Source organism: Hyperolius riggenbachi, chromosome 11 (genome assembly GCF_040937935.1).
Source record: "Hyperolius riggenbachi isolate aHypRig1 chromosome 11, aHypRig1.pri, whole genome shotgun sequence".
In the NCBI taxonomy this organism is placed as follows: Eukaryota; Metazoa; Chordata; class Amphibia; order Anura; family Hyperoliidae; genus Hyperolius; species Hyperolius riggenbachi.
In genome coordinates this window covers 223,719,979-223,745,155 of record NC_090656.1, presented here as the reverse complement: position 1 = coordinate 223,745,155, position 25,177 = coordinate 223,719,979, and the positions used below count along the sequence as shown (strand labels likewise).

General features: G+C 48.9%; 1 protein-coding gene across 4 annotated transcripts in view; it reads left to right on the top strand.

Moving 5' to 3' along the window:
* Positions 1-820: 820 nt before the first annotated feature.
* Positions 821-25,177, top strand: part of PACSIN3 (protein kinase C and casein kinase substrate in neurons 3) — a 156,762-nt gene continuing 132,405 nt past the window's right edge. For 3 of the 4 annotated variants that reach the window (XM_068261609.1, XM_068261605.1, XM_068261610.1), the window contains exon 1: positions 821-909. The gene's annotated coding sequence lies outside the window, so the exon portion shown is untranslated. Of the gene's footprint in view, positions 910-5,667; positions 5,687-25,177 lie in introns of those variants that run through there. The other variant, XM_068261607.1, reaches the window with a different exon arrangement.

The following is a 25,177-nucleotide window of genomic DNA, read 5'->3' as shown; positions in this document are numbered from 1 at the left end:
GAGAGATATGGCAGTAGAAGGTAGGTGCAGGAGTGGAAAGAGATGCATGTAGGAGAGAAAGGGTGCAGGAGGGGGAGAAATGTATGTAGCAGAGTGAAAGTGCAGGAGCAGGGAAGAGATATATGCAGGAGAGTGAGGATCCAGGAACAGGGGAGATCTATTGCAGCAGAAGGTAGGTGCAGGAGTGGGGAGAGATAAATGCAGAAGAGGGAGGTGCAGGAGGCTGAGAGGGATGTATGCTGGAGTGGCAGATGCAGTAGAAGGTAGGTGCCGGAGTGGGGAGAGATATATGCAGGAGAGTGAAGATCCAGGAACAGGGGAGATCTATTGCAGTAGAAGGTAGGTGCAGGAGTGGGGAGAGATAAATGCAGAAGAGGGAGGTGCAGAAGGCTGAGAGGGATGTATGCTGGAGAGGCAGATGCAGTAGAAGGTAGGTGCAGGAGTGGGGAGAGATATATGCAGGAAAGTGAGGATCCAGGAACAGGAGAGATCTATTGCAGTAGAAGGTAGGTGCAGGAGTGGGGAGAGATATATGCAGGAGAGTGAGGATCCAGGAACAGAAGAGATCTATTGCAGTAGAAGGTAGGTGCAGATCCATGCAGAAGAGGGAAGGTGCAGGAGAGTGGGTGAGATAGAAGATAAGTGCAGTAAATCCACAGGTTAGTTAGCAGCATCACTAGTGACAGGCAGCACTGACAGGCAGCAGGAGAAAGGGAGGGGCGCGGAGAGCTTATTAATTGACAGGGGGCGCGGTCAGCACACCGGGCAGGGGGCGGAGTCAGCACACCGGGGAGGAGGCGGGGTCGGCACGGCGTACAGCGCGCAGCAGCTGCAGATCACATCCAGACGGGAGATCAGCGTTATATTCCCGCACAGCGCTGTCTCCGGGGACGCAGCTCAGCCTATCCGGTGAGTGAGGGGGTCACTGTCGAGGGGGTGAGCGAGCCGCTGCTGGGAGATCTCACCATATGCTGCTCACTGTACTGCGCTATGGGGGTGAGCAGAGGCAGCACAGTGGCTGTAGTGGGGTGTGATGGTGAGCAGAGGCAGGTCAGTGGCTGTAGTGGGGTGTGATGGTGGGCAGAGGCAGGACAGTGGCTGTAGTGGGGTGTGATGGTGAGCAGAGGCAGGACAGTGGTTGTAGTGGGGTGTGATGGTGAGCAGAGGCAGCACAGTGGCTGTAGTGGGGTGTGATGGTGAGTAGAGGCAGGAGGACAGTGGCTGTAGTGGGGTGTGATGGTGAGCAGAGGCAGCACAGTGGCTGTAGTGGGGTGTGATGGTGAGCAGAGGCAGCACAGTGGCTGTAGTGGGGTGTGATGGTGAGCAGAGGCAGGTCAGTGGCTGTAGTGGGGTGTGATGGTGAGCAGAGGCAGCACAGTGGCTGTAGTGGGGTGTGATGGTGAGCAGAGGCAGCACAGTGGCTGTAGTGGGGTGTGATGGTGAGCAGAGGCAGCACAGTGGCTGTAGTGGGGTGTGATGGGGAGCAGAGGCAGGACAGTGGCTGTAGTGGGGTGTGATGGTGAGCAGAGGCAGGACAGTGGCTGTAGTGGGGTGTGATGGTGAGCAGAGGCAGGTCAGTGGCTGTAGTGGGGTGTGATGGTGGGCAGAGGCAGGTCAGTGGCTGTAGTGGGGTGTGATGGTGAGCAGAGGCAGGACAGTGGCTGTAGTGGGGTGTGATGGTGAGCAGAGGCAGCACAGTGGCTGTAGTGCGGTGTGACGGGGAGCAGGGGCAGGACAGTGGCTGTAGGGGGGTGTGATGGTGGGCAGAGGCAGGTCAGTGGCTGTAGTGGGGTGTGATGGTGAGCAGAGGCAGCACAGTGGCTGTAGTGGGGTGTGATGGGGAGCAGGGGCAGGTCAGTGGTTGTAGTGGGGTGTGATGGGGAGCAGGGGCAGGTCAGTGGTTGTAGTGGGGTGTGATGGTGAGCAGAGGCAGGACAGTGGCTGTAGTGGGGTGTGATGGTGAGCAGAGGCAGGACAGTGGCTGTAGTGGGGTGTGATGGTGAGCAGAGGCAGGACAGTGGTTGTAGTGGGGTGTGATGGTGAGCAGAGGCAGCACAGTGGCTGTAGTGGGGTGTGATGGTGAGTAGAGGCAGGAGGACAGTGGCTGTAGTGGGGTGTGATGGTGAGCAGAGGCAGCACAGTGGCTGTAGTGGGGTGTGATGGTGAGCAGAGGCAGGTCAGTGGCTGTAGTGGGGTGTGATGGTGAGCAGAGGCAGGACAGTGGTTGTAGTGGGGTGTGATGGTGAGCAGAGGCAGCACAGTGGCTGTAGTGAGGTGTGATGGTGAGCAGAGGCAGGTCAGTGGCTGTAGTGGGGTGTGATGGTGAGCAGAGGCAGGACAGTGGTTGTAGTGGGGTGTGATGGTGAGCAGAGGCAGCACAGTGGCTGTAGTGGGGTGTGATGGTGAGCAGAGGCAGGACAGTGGCTGTAGTGGGGTGTGATGGTGAGCAGAGGCAGCACAGTGGCTGTAGTGGGGTGTGATGGTGAGCAGAGGCAGGACAGTGGCTGTAGTGGGATGTGATGGTGAGCAGAGGCAGGACAGTGGCTGTAGTGGGGTGTGATGGTGAGCAGAGGCAGGACAGTGGCTGTAGTGGGGTGTGATGGTGAGCAGAGGCAGGACAGTGGCTGTAGTGGGGTGTGATGGTGAGCAGAGGCAGGACAGTGGCTGTAGTGGGGTGTGATTGTGAGCAGGGACAGGACGGTAGTTGTAGTGGGTTGTGATGGGGAGCAGGGCAGTGGCTGTGATGGGGTGTGATGGTGAGCAGAGGCAGGACAGTGGCTGTAGTGGGGTGTGATGGTGAGCAGAGGCAGGACAGTGGCTGTAGTGGGGTGTGATGGTGAGCAGAGGCAGGATAGTGGCTGTAGTGGGGTGTGATGGTGAGCAGAGGCAGGTCAGTGGTTGTAGTGGGGTGTGATGGTGAGCAGAGGCAGGACAGTGGCTGTAGTGGGGTGTGATGGTGAGCAGAGGCAGGACAGGGGCTGTAGTGGGGTGTGATGGTGGGCAGAGGCAGGACAGTGGCTGTAGTGGGGTGTGATGGTGAGCAGAGGCAGGACAGTGGTTGTAGTGGGGTGTGATGGTGAGCAGAGGCAGCACAGTGGCTGTAGTGGGGTGTGATGGTGAGTAGAGGCAGGAGGACAGTGGCTGTAGTGGGGTGTGATGGTGAGCAGAGGCAGCACAGTGGCTGTAGTGGGGTGTGATGGTGAGCAGAGGCAGGTCAGTGGCTGTAGTGGGGTGTGATGGTGAGCAGAGGCAGGACAGTGGTTGTAGTGGGGTGTGATGGTGAGCAGAGGCAGCACAGTGGCTGTAGTGAGGTGTGATGGTGAGCAGAGGCAGGTCAGTGGCTGTAGTGGGGTGTGATGGTGAGCAGAGGCAGGACAGTGGTTGTAGTGGGGTGTGATGGTGAGCAGAGGCAGCACAGTGGCTGTAGTGGGGTGTGATGGTGAGCAGAGGCAGGACAGTGGCTGTAGTGGGGTGTGATGGTGAGCAGAGGCAGCACAGTGGCTGTAGTGGGGTGTGATGGTGAGCAGAGGCAGGACAGTGGCTGTAGTGGGATGTGATGGTGAGCAGAGGCAGGACAGTGGCTGTAGTGGGGTGTGATGGTGAGCAGAGGCAGGACAGTGGCTGTAGTGGGGTGTGATGGTGAGCAGAGGCAGGACAGTGGCTGTAGTGGGGTGTGATGGTGAGCAGAGGCAGGACAGTGGCTGTAGTGGGGTGTGATGGTGAGCAGAGGCAGGACAGTGGCTGTAGTGGGGTGTGATGGGGAGCAGGGCAGTGGCTGTGATGTGGTGTGATGGTGAGCAGAGGCAGGACAGTGGCTGTAGTGGGGTGTGATGGTGAGCAGAGGCAGGACAGTGGCTGTAGTGGGGTGTGATGGTGAGCAGAGGCAGGACAGTGGCTGTAGTGGGGTGTGATGGTGAGCAGAGGCAGGACAGTGGCTGTAGTGGGGTGTGATGGTGAGCAGAGGCAGGACAGTGGCTGTAGTGGGGTGTGATGGTGAGCAGAGGCAGGACAGTGGCTGTAGTGGGGTGTGATGGTGAGCAGAGGCAGGACAGTGGCTGTAGTGGGGTGTGATGGTGAGCAGAGGCAGGTCAGTGGCTGTAGTGGGGTGTGATTGTGAGCAGGGACAGGACGGTGGTTGTAGTGGGTTGTGATGGGGAGCACGGCAGTGGCTGTGATGGGGTGTGATGGTGAGCAGAGGCAGGACAGTGGCTGTAGTGGGGTATGATGGGGAGCAGGGGCAGGTCAGTGGCTGTAGTGGGGTGTGATGGTGAGCAGAGGCAGGACAGTGGCTGTAGTGGGGTGTGATGGTGAGCAAAGGCAGGACAGTGGCTGTAGTGGGGTGTGATGGTGAGCAGAGGCAGGACAGTGGCTCTGATGGGGTGTGATGGTGAGCAGAGGCAGCATAGTGGCTGTAGTGGGGTGTGATGGGGAGCAGGGGCAGGGCAGTGGCTGTAGTGGGGTGTGATGGTGAGCAGAGGCAGCATAGTGGCTATAGTGGGGTGTGATGGTGAGCAGAGGCAGGACAGTGGCTGTAGTGGGGTGTGATGGTGAGCAGAGGCAGGACAGTGTCTGTGATGGGGTGTGATGGTGAGCAGAGGCAGCACAGTGGCTGTAGTGCGGTGTGACGGGGAGCAGGGGCAGGACAGTGGCTGTAGGGGGGTGTGATGGTGAGCAGAGGCAGGACAGTGGCTGTAGTGGGGTGTGATGGTGAGCAGAGGCAGGACAGTGGCTGTAGTGGGGTGTGATGGTGAGCAGAGGCAGGACAGTGGCTGTAGTGGGGTGTGATGGTGAGCAGAGGCAGGTCAGTGGCTGTAGTGGGGTGTGATGGTGAGCAGAGGCAGGTCAGTGGCTGTAGTGGGGTGTGATGGTGAGCAGAGGCAGGTCAGTGGCTGTAGTGGGGTGTGATGGTGAGCAGAGGCAGGTCAGTGGCTGTAGTGGGGTGTGATGGTGAGCAGAGGCAGGTCAGTGGCTGTAGTGGGGTGTGATGGTGAGCAGAGGCAGGTCAGTGGCTGTAGTGGGGTGTGATGGTGAGCAGAGGCAGGTCAGTGGCTGTAGTGGGGTGTGATGGTGAGCAGAGGCAGGACAGTGGCTGTAGTGGGGTGTGATGGTGAGCAGAGGCAGGACAGTGGCTGTAGTGGGGTGTGATGGTGAGCAGAGGCAGGACAGTGGCTGTAGTGGGGTGTGATGGTGAGCAGAGGCAGGACAGTGGCTGTAGTGGGGTGTGATGGTGAGCAGAGGCAGGTCAGTGGCTGTAGTGGGGTGTGATGGTGAGCAGAGGCAGGACAGCGGCTGTTGTGGGAGTTCATCAGTGTATTGTGAATTCATTTGGCGTTTTTATGTAGACTCAGACTGCTTTAGAATATTTTGATTGGTCTAGCTTCAGTCTGGGTGTTGGGCTGTACATTTTGTAGCTTGTCTGTAGGAGGTAGTACAGGTAGTGTGCTTGATTCTAAGCAGAGAGCTCAGTACACATGCACACTGCTAAAGTGACTGATCGATGCAAGGGTTGGTAGGGAGGGGACCCTGGTGAGAACTGTGAAGTATACAGGAATGGATTCTTGGCAGGAGAGCTAAAGGGCGTGGGAGCATGCTAGTAAGTAGATACTTCAGGTGGAGTGTTGTGGATCTATAGGACAGTCAGTAGGAGAGCAGGAAGGGTCTGCCTGGCTATGGTGAGGATAGATTGGTATGTGCGCTGTTTTCTTAGTTAATGAGTGATCATGTGATTGTTGGCATTTTGGGGCAAGGTTGTTTCTCTTATTGCAATGTCTTGTTTGAAGTTACCTTTGTTTAGAATGTGTCACTTATTGCCACCTGTACCTGTGTATGTTTATGCTGACCTGTGATGTCACATAGTCCTTTTATGGCCAGCGGCCTTCAGCCAAGTCTACACAGTAGATATTCATCACCTGAGGGAATTCTGTGCGATCGTCTCGGATGAAAACACACAGCGGAGGGAAAACAGCGCTCCATTACTTATTGGAATAGATTTCAATAGAAATCTAGAACGCACACTAGATTATGGTCATCCTTAACCTCCTTGCCGGTTATCCCGAGCTCAGCTCGGGGTAAGCTGCGCAGGAGGATTTCTCAGGCCCCGCTGGGCCGATTTGCATAATTTTTTTTTTATGTTACATGCAGCTAGCACTTTGCTAGCTGCTTGTAACATTCGATCGTCGCCGCTTGTCGCCGATCCGCTGCTACCCGCCGCCCCCCGCCCCAGACCCCTGCGCAGCCTGGCCAATCAGTGCCAGGCAGCGCTGAGGGGTGGATCGGGATTCCTTGTGACGTCCATGACGTCGGTGACGTCATCCCGCCCTGCAGGAAATCCTGTTCTGAACGGGATTTCCTGCTTACTCTGATTGCCGAAGGCGATCGGAGTGGGTGGGGGGATGCCGCTGCTCAGCGGCTATCATGTAGTGAGCCCTGGGCTCGCTACATGATTTAAAAAAAATAAATAAATAAATTAAAAAAAAAGTGCTGCGCTGCCTCCTTGCCGGCGAGAATTAGATCGGCAAGGAGGTTAAACAAGAACGATAGTTTATGGTAGTTCCGACCATAAACTAGGCTGACTAGTGACCCAGTAGCGTTATTCCCATGACCCACCGAGCAGCTTCCCGGAAACCAAAGTTTTTGGGTTCCAGGGTTGGAATATGATTGCAAACAGGGCTGTGGAGTCGGAGTCAGTCGGAGCAATTTTTTGGTACTCTGAGTTTGGGGGTTTCAATAAGTTGAGGAGTTGGATGATTTTTATACCAACTCCACAGCCCTGGTAAGAATTAGACTAATGAGTAAGAGCAATTTTGGGTACCTGTAGTCTGACTTTACAGCCGTCTTTGCAAAAGCTGAAGCTTAAAGTGTACCAGAGCTGAATAAAAAGATTTATACATACCTGGGGCTTCCTCCAGCACCATTCGCTTGGATCGCTCCCACGCCGCTGTCTGCACCTCCAGTATCGGGTCCCGTCGCTTTAGCCAGTCGGGGCCAGTCTACGCCTTCTCTTACCTCAGACTGGGCGCGACTGACAGGGACCCGATGCCGGAGCTACAGACAGCGGAGGATGGCGGCGTGGGAGCGGTCTGAGCGGATGGGGCTGGAGGAAGCCCCAGGTATGTACTTTTTTATTTATTTATTTTTATTTCTTTTCTTCCCTGTATTCAGCTCTGGTTCTCCTGAAGGAAAATCTGTAAGAACAAAACACTTACCTTGGGAGGGGAGAACCTCTGGATCCTAATGGGGTTTTCCCCATTCTCCTAAATCTCAGGGATTCAGTGTTGGAAGCCCACAAACACGGGAGTGGCAAATATTTACCTACTGCGATTTAGCGCAGGTACAGTAGTGGCTTTCCGATCAAGCTTGGGAGGAAATGGCCAAGCCTGATCTGGTCCTCTCTACTGCGCAGGTGCAGACTCGCGATGGGCTGCTACATTGTAGCCGGGGAAGGTAAATATCGTTATTGGCTGTGGTTTTGGGGGCTGCCAGTGCTGGATTCCTGGGGCTTTGGGCCCGTTTTCACTGCTGCAGAAATCTGGCTGAATCTGCAGTTTCCCGCAAGCAAATCACGTGGAGAAACGCTGCCATAGGGTATAATGTTACTGCCGCTGTCTGAATCGATTACCTTAGTGATTCAGCCGACATTGCAGCATTTTTTAGTGTGGGAGGCAGCAAATCCCATAGCTGGGCACGGCTTCCGAGATTTTGCTGTGTCCTCAGGGAGGAAGTGCCGCCGCACCTTATGCAGGACACACGGCGGCTAGTGGAAACTGGTCCTTAGGAGGATTGGGGAAGCCTCATTAGGATCCAGAGGCGTCTCCCTCCTGAGGTAAGTATCCTGGGGGGGTATTTAAAAGGAATTGACGAAAGGACACCACCAGGAGTGGAGCCTGCAGCTTAATTTGACTCAACACTGGAAACCTCACTCGACACGGAAAGGACTGAGAGATTGATCGCTTTCTCGATTCTGTGGGTGGTGGTGCATGGCCGTTCTTAGTTGGTGGAGCGATTTTGTCTGGTTAATGATCATTAATCGATGTGATGGGTGGCAAATGTTGGAACAGCATCCCGCAGCGCAGAAGGAATCAATTGCTTAATGAGAGGGAAACCTCTGGATCCTGCAGAGGCTTCCCACGCTTTCCCCTGGATCTTCACTGCTGCCTGAGACCCCCTGGAACATCGAGACAGCCCTTCTCTTCGGGCATGATCGTGGCCGTGCTGGGCCCACGCGTGAACCAGTGTCTCCTGCTTACTGCACAGATTCGACTGCACTTGCTCATACATAGTACGGCCTCTCTTGCGTCTGGTTAGGATCGCCGCTCCGATGTTCATTCAGACAATCATTTCTACAGTACAAGTTTCACCTACATTTTGGGTAGTTTTTTTTTTTTTTAGTTGCAGAGTGCTGAAAACTTGTTTAAAGAGAAGATGAAACGTTATCTCCGATAAGTTATCTCCTAGGAGAAAAGTAAAGGCGACTTGGCGGCCGTTTGACCACCAGATTAAATTATTTTTATAATCTGATGAAAATCGGTGCCACCAAGAACATGCCTGACCGATGTGATCAAATTCCTGTATCAATTGGACATTGTCACGGACGGTTGCGGGGCCGCAGGCGCGTCCTGTAACCGCCCGTGAAGAAAAAGCGATCGCACTCGATTCCCTGCATCGATTGCGCTTCAGATTGATAGAATCTGGGTTGAGTGTGTAGGGGCAGCTGCAGTCTGTTCTCAGCAGAGAGAGAGCACCAGCCTAAATGCTGGATGGCTCTTTTGATATGCTAATGAGCCTGAGCCTAATCTGCCCCGGAGAGTCCCTGGCTTCAAGCTGTGCTGATGGCCCATCCATCAGGTATAAGGTGACAAGCACCATGGCAGAAGCAATCTAGTTGGGGGGAAAACCAGACCCGCTGGCTCCCTCCCAGCAGGGGAGGTGACACCTAGCTGGCTGACCCAAACTTCAAAGAGCCTTTGCCTGGGAATAACCTGAGTCTCATAGCATATCCATAACTTCCCAGATCTGTCATATTTCTGGGGTTCCTGAGATGGCAGCTTCGCCAAACGTGGGGGAAGTGTAGCATGAGCCCCGGTGCTGGTTCTGAGGAAGTTTCAGAACATTCTGAGGTAAGGACTGCCAGTTAGGCAGTTTGAAAGTGCCCTGATGATACCACAGGGGTCCCACCCCTCATGTCTGGTATCAGGGCGCTGGGTAAATCGAGACAGACCTGAAAATGTTAATAAATCTGCCCTGACCTGTACGGTTCTGTGAGATAGAGCCCATATATGGGTAGATATGATTTCTAGTCCCCAGGACAAGGGGAGGGCTCATCTCATCTTCTAAGGGGGTGTGTGGCTCCCCGCCCTCACTCCCTCCTACTGAATCAGGGGCATAAAAATGGCAGAGGACCCAAACTCAGTGTCCTCCACCCTGAAAACATCTTGAACTTATCGGTGCCAGCTTGAGGATATGCTGGCATCCACCTGGTTTGAACTCTGAACTTTGTTTGAAACCCAGACCTCTGTTTTTCTCACAAAAAGGACATCTTTCCAGGAACTAAGTATTTTTCTCCCTTCTTTTATTTTTTTATACTGGCTATTACTGTTTTAATAATTGTTGATTTTAATAATTGTCTGTATATATTAATTATTTATATTGTGTGAATAAACGACTTTCTCCAAGTCATTCACTGTCCGCTACCCTGCTTATCAGCACACACAGAACTGATCCCGGGTCTCTGAAGATACGCTACTGTTTGTTTGTTGTTGGCTAGACAGAATACCGTGTGTTTAACCGTTTTATTCGCAGGACTAGTCAGTCAGTTAGTGGGCTCCACGGTCCCATGGTAACCGCGGTGGTGGCAGTTTACTCTGAACCAGTGGGTGAAGTTGTAATCACCCGTGTCTCACAGGCTCCCTTCTGAGTTGTCTGCGGCTAATTCTTAACGGTTCCTGCGCATTGACTGCGACCAGAGTTCGCACGATCTGTGCGCTGGCACCGTTTAGAAGGCTAAGTGCGGTCAGCCACTAGGGCTCCTGTGACAGACATGTTGCAAGACATAGGGCAGACTTACTCGATTGGGTGTGCGGTGGTCACGGCATGCGATTTTTGGGACAAGCAACAGAACCTCTGGCGCTCAATCTGTCTCTTGGTCGATCTGCCCATACGTGTTCTGATGTATGGGGCATCTTTGGTCTGCTTGTCTTCAGCAAACTGTAGGCTATCTTGTACATTGTCTTCAGGAGAAAGTGAATTGAATAAGGTTCCTAGGATGATGTGTAACCAGCTTTGGGGATTGTATTGGATGCCAGTTGGTTGGGAGTCTGTGTTGGCTTTGTTCCATGTAACTCACAAATGATGCTGGTGTCCATTTTGACATCGTGGAGCTTGTTTCCTGTTACAGTCCTGGAACCAGACTCATAACTATTAGTGGAGTAACACCATCTGCCACTGGGTCATGGGACTTGCCCTTCTTTTTACCCCTCCTCATGATGGAGTCCCCTCTCCTGAGCACCTCTTATGGGGGGGGGGGGGGGGGGTGGCACCACACAGTGGCCACAATTTTGACACAATGTCTGACAGATTAAGGTCCGTACACACGCCGGACTGGAGGCAACGACTGGTCCGTCGTCATCCCCCGCTGGGCGGGTTTTCAGCAGACAGTCCGGCGTGTGTACAGTCTGTCGGCGGAATGATACGGCTGTTCTGCAGACAGACTGTACACACGCCGGACTGTCGCTGGAACGCCCACCCAGCGGGAGGTGACAACGGACCCGTCGTTGCCTCCAGTCCGGCGTGTGTATGGACCTTTAGTCCCCTGGCCATGGGGCTCACTTTTAGGGGAAAAGTGTGGTTGGGCCAAATCAGATTATAGCTGGTGGTCCCCATGATGACATGGCTCCGCCCCTGTTTAGTACCAATCCAGTGGTATACCACTAAAGTCAAATATTTCTGACAACCGGATAGAAAACACTCACAGCAAGTAGTTTGCTACTGGTGTGATTAAAGAGACTCCGTAACAAAAATTGCATCCTGTTTTTTATCATCCTACAAGTTCCAAAAGCTATTCTAATGTGTTCTGGCTAACTGCAGCACGTTCTACTATCACCATCTCTGTAATAAATCAACTTATCTCTCTCTTGTCAGCCTGTGTCTGGAAGGCTGCCAAGGTCTTCAGTGTTGTGGTTCTGTGATGCATCTCCCCCCTCCAGGCCCCTCTCTGCACACTGCCTGTGTATTTAGATTAGGACAGCTTCTCTCTTATCTTTTACAAGCTGGATAAATCCTCCTCTGAGCTGGCTGGGCTTTCACATACTGAGGAATTACATACAGGCAGAGCTGTCTGCACTCTGCAGGAAGAAACAGCCTGACACTTCAGTGGAAGATAGCTGCAGGGGGAAAGAAACACACAAATGATCTCTTGAGATTCAAAAGGAAGGTTGTATACAGCCTGCTTGTGTATGAATGTATTTTCTATGTGTGGACATACTGTACATCAACCTACTTCCTGTTTTGGTGGCCATTTTGTTTGTTTATAAACAAACTTTTTAAAACTGTTTTTAACCACTTTTAATGCGGCGAGGAGCGGCGAAATTGTGTCAGAGGGTAATAGATGTCCCCTAACGCACTGGTATGTTTACTTTTGTGCGATTTTAACAATACAGATTCTCTTTAAAGTGACTCTGTAACAAAAATTACAACGTTTTTTCTACCATCCTACAAGTTCCTAAACCTATTCTAATGTGTTCTGGCTTACTGCAGCTCTTTCTACTATAACCATCTCTGTAATAAATCAATGTATCTTTCCCCTGTCAGACTTGTCGGCCTGTGTCTGGAAGGCTGCCAAGTTCTTCAGTGTTGAACTGTTCCTCTATGCACACTCCAGTGTGTGTTTTATTTACATAAGCCAGCAGCTTCTCTGCTATCTTATCAGTGATAGAAGAGAGCTGGATAAAAATCCTCCTCTGGAGGCTGTGAAAGGAGCTGGTCTGTCACATACTGAGGAATTAACGACATAGGCAGAGCTGTCTGCAGGAAGCCTGTAATGTTCAGTGCATGAGAGAAGCTGGGGACAGAAGGTAAACACACACAAGTGATCTCTTGAGATTCAGAAGTAAGGCTGTATACAGCCTGCTTGTGTATGGATGTATTTTCTATGTGTGGACATGCTGTACATCAACCTACTTCCTGTTTTGGTGGCCATTTTGTTTGTTTATAAACAAACTTTTTAAAACTGTTTTTGACTACTTTTAATGTGGCGGGGAGCGGTGAAATTGTGACAGAGGGTAATAGGAGATGTCCCCTAACACACTGGTATGTTTACTTTTGTGAGATTTTAACAATACAGATTCTCTTTAAGGCCCCATTCAAAACTGGGAATCACAAAATGTTAGGAAAGCACTTGCGTTTTGCAAAGTGATTTTCCTGTTTTTTTTCACTGTACAGGAAAACCATTTTGGAGCGCTTTGTTTTTTGTGATTCTTTAAAATTGAAATGCTATCGCTCCAAAATCGCCAAAAATGCTGCATGCATTATGCTTGCGACTTCAGCTAATCACTGCCAATCGATAGTGTGTGAACACTACCATTGATTTGCATGGTCTTGTCCATTTTTTTTTTTTTTTTTTTTCCAAGAGCTGGCGATGTACAGAAAAGCTTAAATCGCAAGTAAAACACGCCACTGTGAATGAGGCCTAATGGCTGTTTGCACTCGCCAGGAAAATGCTACAGGTTTCCAGTACGGGCGCGGCTCCCATTCTGCTGTGAACCCTTAGGACGAATCCCTAAGCCGTACCATGCATGGCTATAGAGATTTGGCTTCATCCAGATTCGTTCCCCAGTGCGATCTGGATAGTAAGTCTCACTAGTGAGAGAGGCCGTGTTTCCCTCCCCATTTGCATGCCTGGAAATGTGGCGAAGTAGAAATGGGCCCTTAACCCATTAACAGCTTCAATAGTTATACTGAGATAAGTGAACTGCTTTTGACCTCAGTGGATAGAACTTGCTATGCTCTAAATGGAATGCTTTGATCTCTCTCTGCTAGCAGAAAATATAGAAACTGAAAGCAGTCCTCTGTTGTCTGACTGCCCCCTAGTGACAAATGGCCATAAATACATATTACCAAAGTACTAATTAGAAGCAAGGAAATGTAACAAATAAGAAATCATTTTAAAAAGTGCTAAATTGGCCTGGAGCATGTGCAAGCCTCAAAATAAATTGGCTGCTAAAGGGTCAAAGCAACACAACTCCATTGGGAAAATCTCTGCAGTGGGACACCCCTTTTCTACACTATGCAACATTTTAATAGGGAAATAAATCCTAAAGTGGGCTACTTTTAATTCTGGACATACCCTTGATTTGCACAGGTGCCTCCAGATACACACCCACTGACCTGTGAGGCCTCCATCGGTATCTGCTTCTGGGCAGTGAGAGCAGCCTGTAGGCAGAGCCGTCTGGATGGATGAGCCGGGAAGCGATCAGCTGTGTGTGGAGTTATTTACAACCTGCAGTGAGTGCACACTATATTTCTTTATAGCCATTTTATCTAATTACTACAGCCGTCATATAACTCTGTGTTTATACATACAGATAACCTTCCAGTGTTGTCTGTCTACACAGCTACATGCTCCACTCGAGCGCTTGAGATCAGCGTTTTGCCCTTTACCTCACAACACGGGGAAAAAAAAAAACCCAAAAAAATAGTGCCGTAACATTTCTGTGGTGTTTTGTGTATGGAATGATAGCACACCTGAGCTGAGAGGGATTTAGAGGCTGACCTATTGATTTCTTGTTAAACAATACAAGTTGCCTGCCTGTCCCGCTGATCCTCTGCCTGAGGGCTCGCTCACACTGTAGGCGGTGTTTTGTTTTGTTTTTTCCGCCCATGTGCGCTTTTTAAGCCAGCTGACACAGCTAAGAGATCAAATTACACTTGTGATTAGTGACAGATAAGGGGGGGGATTAGAGAGGCTAAACTCTCTAAATACATACATGGTGCATGTCTCTGTTTTCCTTCTGTCCTGTGTAAAGAGTTCTGTTGCCCTTTAAAATACTATTCAGGACTGAAATGACAGGTCCTCTTGCTTTCCAGCAATTCCCATTAGGTGACCTGGGATGTGACGGTCCTTTTGAATGCAGAGTTACAGATCGGTTTTCTGTGGTTTGCAGACATTTTTTGGCTGTTTTTAATACTCGTGAATAGACGTCTTGTGCTCAGTCTGACTTTTGCTGAGTGTTATAAACGGCATTTGGCAAGTCCTGGACTTTCCACATCCCTCCGCTGCCATGTGCCGCAAAATGATGGCCCCGGGGATGGTTTTGGCTGAGGACACCAATCTGATCTGCAGTGTATAGATGGACATAAATAAACCGTTGCAGCACACGGTCACAGATTTCCCATCCACACATACTGAAATATTGCTTATTCTTCTACAGCCTTCTGCGGCCGTATAGGTTTCTCTCGTAACAAGTCACTCCAGGCATAAATCTCTTAGTCTGTGTGGAAGCTCCTCGATCAGCTGATGTCACGTAAATCACTTATACAATTACCGTTCGGGAGTCCCAGCAGCAGCTGCTTCATTTAGCCGAAACTTCTGGAGTTAGTGGTTGTAACTTTCTTGGACCATCTCGGGCAGACTGTCTGCATGATGCACTGCTTGCTCCATCATACTGCTCAGGGGGCAGTGAGGCTCTGCCCCCTGAGCAGCATGATGCAGCAGCAGTGAGGCTCTGCCCCCTGAGCAGCATAATGCAGCAGCAGTGAGGCTCTGCCCCCTGAGCAGCATGATGCAGCAGCAGAGCCTACAGTGCATAATATTAACCCTTCTCATCATGGGAATTTAAATTTTTAGAACAGTATTTTCCCAGATGCCTTTTTTTCCCCCTTTTCCCAGCTCTCCACGAACTACTTCCGTCCATCAGTCTCCATCCCTGATCAGCCTGGAGCCTGTGTCAGTATGGCGTGTCCTGGTGAGTTAGGCAAATCAAAAATGGGAAGCTTTGGTGCTGTGATAGACCACAATATTCATTGCGGCTATACCGAGCCCTATGGATAATTTGGGCTCCGGAGGTGAGGAGCAGCCATAGCGGCAGAGGGATGGATAGCAACAGAAATACGGGAAATTAGCGGCGGAGGGACATGTAAGCAGGGCCGGTCCTTGACTTTCTGCTGCCTGAAGTAAACTTTGGAGGATGGGCCCCCTCAGCATCATGTACACCTCATATCATGTACAATCCACCAATCAGGCAGGGATGCTGGCACCAGCTCTGCCAATCACAGCCCCCAGCAGCTCATTTTGCTAACTGGTGAGCAGCTGAAGGCTGTGATTGGCCAGTCTGGTGCCAGCACTCCTGCCTGATTGGTTGCGTTCCAAAGCTTCCCTTTGTACGTGGTAACTCCTGGTTTGGTTGTTGTCCAGATGCTGTTCGATTTATTGCTCTCTATACAGAGCAGATGGGGCTTCCTGGTTTAGTCGTGGTCCAGATGTTGCTCCATCTTGTGCTGTTTTTGTATAGTGCAGATGTGCACAATTGATTGCGAAGGCCTGAAGAGAAGGGTCTACCCGAAACAAGTCGACATTGTTGTCTTTCTAAACCGTTGCCCTTGCTATTTAATTTACTGCATCTGTTCATGGGATGTTTCTAAAGATGAACTTCTCTGAAGATTTGTGAACCAATTTTTTTGCTCATTTTAATTTTAAATATTTACGCTCCTCTTTAAAAAAACTGTTTGGTATCTTGTAATGATTTTTTTTTTAATGCACTTATCGTTGTATTCATATTGAGGGTAATGTGGGCACCAGGAAGGCGCGTGGGAGAGAGGAGGCAGGCACCACAGGTGGCCCAAACTGTTTGTCCAAACACCGCCAGCTAGATTTTTGCTGCCGTGTGATTCATGTGGCTTCATGGTGGGAACACAATTGGGGGTAAGTGATTGGCATACCTATAAATCTGCTGCTAGGAGATTTGGGTGCAGGATGCAGCCGATATACGGCTTACCCTGCTCCTGCACAAGTCCTGGTGGCGTAAATTACTATTCCCCCTCCAGGTCAAAGTGGCGGCCAAAATTTGTGTTTTAAAAGTAACTTGAGCTATGTCTTTTGAAGGCACCCAAATCACTCACTGAGCGCCGCTATAGCCGTGATTCCTGTTAAGGCCTATGGTGGTGCCGGCTGCGCCCAAATCTCCTGCGCTGGTTTAACAGAGCTCGAAGTGATCGGGGGCATGGGGTTTGGCTGAGTTAGTCATAGGGGTAGGTTAGTTTTTAGGATTAGGTAGGCATGAGGGTTAGTGTGAGATTAGGTAGAACGTTAGTAGAATATTGGTAAAATTACTGTCGGTATTAGCCAGCCAATAGTAGAATATAGGCACATTTAGAGCTTTCTCCCAGCACCCAAATTCCCCCGGCGCCCTTATTGCATGTACACAATTCAGGCCCCTATTCAATGGACTGTCACTAAACAGTGCGTTTATTGCTCTCTGAATACCCGTATCCTTAATCTACTTTATAATTTGTCCTTGGCGTAGGCGAGGCATTTCCCAGGTTTGGGCAGTAGTCTGTTATCATTGTTGACCATCTGTAGTTGTTCATTGGCATTTAAAAGCAGTTGTAAAATAGAAAAGAAATGAGGCGGTTTGTGATAGCCTGATGGACATACAGTGTAAAACTCTTGTCAATGATTTTTACAAACTGCCAATAAATTCTTCACTTTAGCACAGTAATGCGGGCGGCTGGTAAGCAATGCTTAACCACTTAAAGAGAATCTGTTCTTTCCGATTTGTACAATAAAAAAAACATACCAATGGAGCCGCTGTGATCTCTTGGATCCCTCTTTGCCGTTTCCGCCGCTCCCTGCCGTGATCCTGGCTTTTAATCAACAGTTTTAGGCAGTGTTTACAAACAAAAAACATGGCCGCTAACCAGGAAGTGGTGTATATGTATGTGTATTGTCTGAGGGGGAGGGAGCTGCCCATGCTGAGAAACTGTGAGAATCCCTGACTGGAGTGCAGAAAATTAACTATAATATCTTGTAGTATACTGTAACATGATAGAGATCTATCTATCATGCATGCTGCAGCACACAACAGGAAAGCAGTGACAGGGGCTCTTGGTTACGCTATAACGCGTTTAAGCTCCCCAACTGCGCCAAAGTGTCCCCAATCTGGTGATTCCTACTCTAACCAGGCAAAAATGCTAGTATTTTCATCAGCGTTCTAGTGGGAACCATGCCAAAAGCCCAAGGGTCAACTAAATGGGAGAAAGGAAATTAAAAACACCTCACCTTCTACTTTTACCTTGGCATGGTTCCCACTAGAACGCTGATAAATACTAGCATTTTTGCCTGGTTAGAGTAGGACTCACCAGATTGGGGACACTTTGGCGCAGTTGGTGAGCTAAAACGCGTTACAGCGTAACCAAGAGCCCCTGTCACTGCTTTCCTGTTGTGTGCTGCAGCCCCTCTGTATTTATATATTTCTTATGGAGACTGGGGATCTCCAGGCTGCGTCCATGCTTTGCACATAGTATTGCATATAATTTGGTTTGTGCTACTCCTCCTGTGCTACTCATCCCTTGAGATGGAGATAGATATATTCTTTATCATGTTACAGTATACTACAAGATTTTATTACTTGGTGAATGTTCTGCACTCCAGTCAGGGATTCTCAGTTTCTCAGCATGGGCAGCTCCCTCCCCCCTCAGACAAGCTGAAATTGAACACGCACGCATACATTCTCCCCATCACAGCAGAGGCAGTGCATTCCTCTCTGGGTCAACAAAGCTTGACAAAGAAAATATTAGATATATTACAGAGACAGTGCAACTAGAAAAGGCTGCAGTAATCCAGAGCACATTAGAACTGGTATAGGAACTTATAGGCTAGAAGAAGTAAGGCGGAAATTTTTGTTAGTCTCCAAGGAGCACAGGCTTTACACCTAAGAAACATCTGATCTGCTGCATGCTTGTTGAGGGTCTGTGCCTAAAAGTGGCAGAGGATCAGCGGGACACGACCTCCTGGTTCACTTTGAGGCCCGTACCCACTAGACGTTTATCACCCCCCCCCCCCCCTCCTAAATGGCCGGCTAGCTATTTATGTATTCTTTACAATCTCAAGACATGGGTGCAGGCACTAATTACACAAAGGGCATTTGCCGACATGAAGCGAAAACAACCATCACAACGGTTCAGATCTTTAAGATCCCTGATGACTCGCGCAAAGTACTGATCGCTAGCTTGATCAGTGGTATGCAGCATGACGCCAAAAGGCCGTTGCTAAACTCTGAAGGCCTGAAATTTGTTAGGTTATTTTATGCTGCGCCTACTTTCCCTGAATTTTTAACCTCGGTGACCAACTGTGCCAAGTTTGGGTACTCTGGCCTTATTACTGTGAGAATGGCAGCCTTTTACATTTTTTCCCATTGACTTGAATGGGTGAAATCTGATTAGCTGTTTGTAGCTCCACCCAGGTGTGCAGGGGGGGCGCAAGACCCCAGAACGCGTCATCCCAGGTAAGGGATCTGTATATCAAGTTCCGTCAACATCTGTCTAGGAGTTTGAGTGATTGCGATACACAAGATAGATATAGATAACAATAAAGGTGATCATTCTGAACTTTAGGCCTGTAGGACAGTCACCGTGTATGAGGAAAATACATGCACTAGCCCAGTGATAGGCAAACTTGGCCCTCCAGCTGTTAAGGAACTACAAGTCCCACAATGCTTTGCAGGAGTCTGACAGCCACAGTCATGATTCATAAAGGCAAATGCATTGTGGGACTTGTAGTTCCTTAACAGCTGGAGAGCCAAGTTTGCCTATCACTGCACTAGCCCTTTTTGTAACTGCCGGAATGTAAGAGGTTAACGGTGACATTTATCACAGCACTTCTTATTAATTAGCAGCTGCGGCGAGAGGTGACTTGCGTTCCCCAGACAGCGCGACATCCGTCTCCCGGGCATTGCGTGCCGCGCCTTGGTTGCAAGTCACTCTTCCGTCCCTAGGGGACCGCCTGTAGCGAGGTTACTGGAAATACTGAGGGAGTCGCAGCCATGACAGTGTGAGGCTCGGAACTGCTTTGGATCAATCAAACAAAGCCGTTTGTTACAGTGCTATGTTGTGTGGCGAAGGGGATACTCCATTGTGGATTCTGTTCTGTGTCATGTGACATGTTGAAGAGATACTCTGAGCAGGATCCATCCACAAGGCAACCTAGGCAGGTGCCCGGGGCCTAGTGGGTTTCAAGGGGCCAAGCTACCACCTTCTGTGACCACTTTTGACCACGGGTTACCAAAGGGACCACAAGGGGGAACCAGAGTTACTTTGGTTACCTTTCCTTGGGCCCATTCAATGTTAATCCATCTCTGGCCAAACTACGCCCAAACTTGAACAAAGCAAATTCTAAAAGCAATTAGGATGATCTAGAGGAAAGGCGGTAGCGGCAGATGCACTTGTCACTGCAGTTCAGCTTGCTTCCTCCTTTCTCTGGATTTAGCTGCTGGGTTGGTCAGTCAGAAGTGGCCATGTTACTCACAAAGCAATAAAGAATGGCCAGACTACATTACCCACCAGTAGGAACCGTGAGCCCACATGAGGATGTGGTTGTCTGTAGTTTCACAGGAAGTAGGTAAGAGTCACCATGTCTGAACAGGAAATAGAAGATGTTAAGCCTGTATGGATCAGTGCACATGGCTGCAGTGAGTATTTTTTTTCCCCATTGGAAGAATTCGGTTCCAGAGGATGATACTAATCTTTTATCCTAATCGTGTTTGATTTCATAACCAAAAACTAGGCCCAGAATTGAAGTGGCCCTTTCATTGGCGCTGAAGATTTGTGTTGTGGTTCACGCTCCCGCTCTGTACATCTGCTGGACCTGTTCAGAGAGGATGTTGTTTTGCGGAAAAAAACCTTTGAATGGGTTCAGCCAGAAGGTCGTTTAGTTTTTTTGAAGTTGTGGTTCAAAGCAGCTGTCATGCAAAATTACAGAACACTTCTGAGGGAGTCCGGACTCCACCCCGCCCTTCCCAAAACTCTCATGTGCCTGTGCAGAGAGCGAGTGGTTGTATACTACTGTTTACCCTCCCTGTACACTCCAGATTTAATGCAGAATTTGTATCAGCTGTAGCAAATGTTTTTTCTTTAAAGGTTATGATGCTGTTTCTTATCTTTTAGAGCAGAGAGGAAGTTCTGAGTTCAGGTCTGCTTTAAGAGGTGGTGGCTTTGATGCCATGGTAATGGCTTGATTGGCAGGAATTGTACAGCAGTGAACAGACTTGCATTTGAGTTATACAGGTTGATTCCCATCAGCTTCCTTCCGCCTGACACTTCCATTTATATGGTTTTGCGTTTAGAGCATCTTATGACAGGCGTTAATATATGTGCATAGCAAAAAACAACACTTTGCACACTTAATTGCAAATGTTCAAACCAGTGCGTTCACATGGATCAATCAGAGTTGGGACACTTATGAATACCTGGGTACTTTTGCGCAGTGTAGGTGACTACGCAAGGGAATGTATTCTTTTGTAACGAAGACCCCGGCTTTTAACTTGGCTGGAGGGATAGCAGTTGTGCCTGGATGAGTGATTTCTGTAAATGCATTTGTTTGAACATTTGCATGTGACTGTGTAAAGGGTTAACTGTTTCTTGCTATATTTGGCCACACCCCTTTGAGCACCTCCCTAATAACTTATTTAAATGTCCTAAGTTCAGGAGATGTGTGTGCCTGGATATGTCTTTTTCTTAATATATGTGCATAAAAATGAGACCAGAATCTGCCAAGATTTCAGCAGACATTTCAGTGAAGCAAATTGTTTCTCCCCCCCCCCCCCCCCCCCCCCCAATAGTGAAATTTGATGTCATAAATTTTGGATTTTTGAACACTGAAAAAACTGCATCAGCCCCACGAGACACCTGTAGATTTAAAAGAAAAGTGACATTTGGGAATAATGTAAGAGTGAACAGAGGCGCCAGCAGGATAAAAGGTTCTAAAAGGCTTAAAATCCCTCAGGAGGTGTTGGTGGACTCGCCTTCCCGAAGCAGACAAGATACCGTCAGTTTTATGACAACAGGTTTATTAATATACTCAAAAACAAACATTGCAACACGTTTCACGGGTATGTTCCCGCTTCCTCAGGCAATAAACAGATAGGAGTACACTGTATAGTCTCACGGTCACTAATAGCTATTGAGACATTAAACTGACAGTATCTTGTCTGCTTCGGGAAGGCGAGTCCACCACCACCTCCTGAGGGATTTTAAGCCTTTTAGAACCTTTTATCCTGCTGACGCCTCTGTTCACTCTTACATTATCAGTATCCACCCCTGGTGAAGGGGTGTTGCCCCTTATTTCCTTATCTACAGAGAGCGACTTTTAATCCTGAGTGAGGACAGGTCTAATCTCCTCACCTGCCTATACAGTGGTTACCTAGGAGGTGACCCACTCTTGTGAGTGTATACATTATATACTTTTCATTTCCAACCCCTTGTTTTGCATACTTACTATATTGGCATCTCGGTATTTCTTGTCTTTGTCGACTTTTGGGAACACTACATTTTGTAGTCTAAACCTTTTGGCCATGCGACAGTCTAGCTCTGTGGGCTGTCCTCCTGCTTTAAGCTACCTCCTGGATGAAGTCCTGCTCCATTAGACCTACAGAAGGGGGAGGACTGGTAGACTGGATTATACCTCCTCCCTTTTTAAGGTGCTTTAAGTGGTTGCCTAAGCCACTCCCAGGAGGTGCAGTGGGAGGGTGAGTGGTTGCCTAAGCCACTCCCAGGAGGTGCAGTGGGAGGTTAAGCATAACAAGCATTGAACCTAGTTACTTAGAGATGGCAGCAAGCTGACGCTGCAGTGCCTTCCTCTGATTCTAGCTCATCATAAGGAGCGCAGTCAGAAATGGGTGTCGGGCAGAAGCAGAGGGGAAATGCCTACAATAGTTTGCGGATCAGAATTTCAGGATACAAGTGAGAACAGTTTCTGCTGGGGTCTCCGATTCCAGCCTGATCATGTGGAAATCGGTACAGTTAAGGTGCCCATCTATTACTTGATTTTCCTGTGGATTGACTATTCAATCAATTTATCAGATTAAGGGAGAATCAGTCATGTTCCATTCTGCTCGATCAATGGAAAATGGACGATTATCTGGTTGAATGAACATATTTACTCGATCGGACAGGAAAGAAAAAGATCAGATCATGAAAACACATCTTTTAGATCGATAAGTGTGTGTGTGTGTGTGTGTGTGTGTGTGTGTGTGTGTGTGTGTGTGTGTGTGTGTGTGTGTGTGTGTGTGTGTGTGTGTGTGTGTGTGTGTGTGTGTGTGTGTGTGTGTGTGTGTGTGTGTGTGTGTGTGTGTGTGTGTGTGTGTGTGTGTGTGTGTGTGTGTGTGTGTGTGTGTGTGTGTGTGTGTGTGTGTGTGTGTGTGTGTTATTGATATGTGTGAGCCTCTAGCTGATCAACCTTTCGATCAACTACACTGAAGTCAATTGCAAACAGTTGGATTGACTTGAGCTGCGTCCTATCTTTTTGTCGTACTTGACAAAAGTTGTCCAACTTCAAGTTGTTTGATAATTATGCATTTAAAAGACTTTTGTTGAGCGTGTGTGATGCTTTAAGCCCCATTCACTCACGCTCAACAGCGGACTTTTATGCAGCACAATTATCAAACAACTTTTGTTGTGAAACAAGTTAACCAAAAACAAAACAAAAAAAGTTGCTTGCTATTGTTCACACAACTGATAAGTCATCAATCCAACAGTTGTACTGACGTCTTATCAGTCTTATCAGTTGTGTGAACAATAGCATGCAACTTTTTTTTGTTTTGTTTTTTTTGTTTTTGGTTAACTTGTTTCACAACAAAAGTTGTTTGATAATTGTGCTGCATAAAAGACTTTTGTTGAGCATGTGTATGTGACTTAAAGAGACACTGAAGTGTCTAAAAAAAACAAAAAAAACCCCATCTTTTTATTTAATGTGTTTAACCTAATAGCCCTAACATTACCGCTGCTGAAATCTATCTAAATCCCCACTAACTCCACCCCCCCCCCTCCCTCTCCCCTGCCAAATCCATGACTTTCTTGGTCGTGGATCTTGCTGCCGTCTATTCTTCCGTGTGACGCAGGGCTATGAGCTGCATCCCCTGCCTCACACGCCTGTCAGGAAAACTGAGAGGGGCGGGGGAGAGGTGGCGATCCGCCGCTGACAGATGCTTGTGAGGCAGAGCTGCGGCTCATAGCTCTGCCTCGCACTGAAGCTCTGCCTGGATTGCCCCCCCCCCCCCGGGGGAGTTTGTGGGGATTCAGTTAGATTAGAGCTGCGGTTTAGTTAGGGCTATTAGGTTAAACACTTCTATTAAATAAAAAGAAGCCTTTTTTGAGACCTTAGTCTCTTTAAGAAATAGAACATTAGTATCACTGATATGAGTCTCCTATTATTTTCAGTACAGGAAACTCTATGAAACTTCACTTGTTTTTCTAAGCAAAAGAGCTTCTCTGACTAATTTAGTCGGCTACAGTGTTATTTTCTGAAGCACTTCTACATCAAAGAAACAGTCAGACAACTTCAGATAAGATCTGCTGCATGCTTGTTCAGGGTTTATGGCTTAAAGTATGTTTTAAGAGAAATGCCAGGCAACTGGTATTGTTTAAAAGGAAATGAATATGGCAGCCTCCATATCCCTCTCGCCTCGAGTTCCCTTTAATACTTTTAGCCATATCCCCTGAACAAGCGTGCAGATCAGATGTTTGAATGAAGTGTGATTGGATTAGCTGCATGCTTGCTCCAGGTATTTGATTCAGACCCTACCGATGCCAAAGCGATCAGTAGGACAGCCAGGTAACTGGTAATGCTTAAAGTGACTCTGTAACAAAAATTACGTTTTTTTCTACCATCCTACAAGTTCCTAAACCTATTCTAATCTGTTCTGGCTCACTGCAGCACTTTGTACTATCACGGTCTCTGTAATAAATCAATGTATCTTTCCCCTGTCAGACTTGTCGGCCTGTGTGTGGAAGGCTGCCAACTGTTCCGTGCTGGTCTGTTCCTCTATGCACACTCCAGTGTGTGTTTTATTTAGATAAGCCAGCAGCGTCTCTGCTATCTTATCAGTGATAGAAGGGAGCTGGATAAAAATCCTCCTCTGTTAAGGTGGCCATACACTGGCCCGATTCCCGGCCGTTTCGACAGCAGATTCGATCCTGGGATCGAATCTGCTGCCAATCGTTCGCGGTAAACGCCGCCGACGATCCGATTTCCTCCCGAAATCGGATCGGTCCGTCGATCGCGCCGTGCGGGAAATTACCCTCGATCGCCCGCGGTTAAGTGCGCGTCGCTAGCGGCGGCCGATCCGATGAAAAATACATTACCTGATGCGGGCTCCCGGGCGTCTTCTCCGCGCTGCACCCGCTCCATCCCGGCGCTTCCTGGGTCACTGCAGTGACCCAGGAAGTTCAAATAGAGGGCGCTCTATTTGAACTTCCTGGTCACGGAGTGACACAGGAAGCGCCGGGATGGAGCGGGTGCAGCGCTGAGAAGATGCAGAGAAGACGCCCGGGAGCCCGCATCAGGTAATGTATACGGGGGGGGGGGGACAGGCGGCAGGAGCAGCTGAACAGATTGTGATCGGTTTCAGGCTGAAATCGATTCACAATCTGTTTGCAGTAAAGGCAGCCATACGATCCCTCTCTGATCAGATTCGATCAGATAGGGATCTGTCAGCTGGTCGATCTGATGGCACATCGACCAGTGTATGGCTGCCCTTAGGCTGTGAAAGTAGCTGGCTGACACATACTGGGATTACAAACACAGGCACAGGCAGAGCTGTCTGCAGGAAGCCTGTAATGTTCAGTGCATGAGAGAAGAAGGGGACAGAAGGTAAACGCACAAATGATCTTTTGAGATTCAAAAGGAATGCTGTATACAGCCTGCTTGTGTATGGATGTATTTTGTATGTGTGGACATATTGTACATCAATCTACTTCCTGTTTTGGTGGCCATTTTGTTTGTTTATATACAAACTTTTTAAAACTGTTTTTGACAACTTTTAATGCGGCGTGGAGCGGCGAAATTGTGACAGAGGGGAATAGGAGATGTCCCCTAACACACTGGTATGTTTACTTTTGTGCGATTTTAACAATACAGATTCTCTTTAAAAGGAAATAAATATGGCAGCCTTCATATACCTCTCACCTCAGGTGT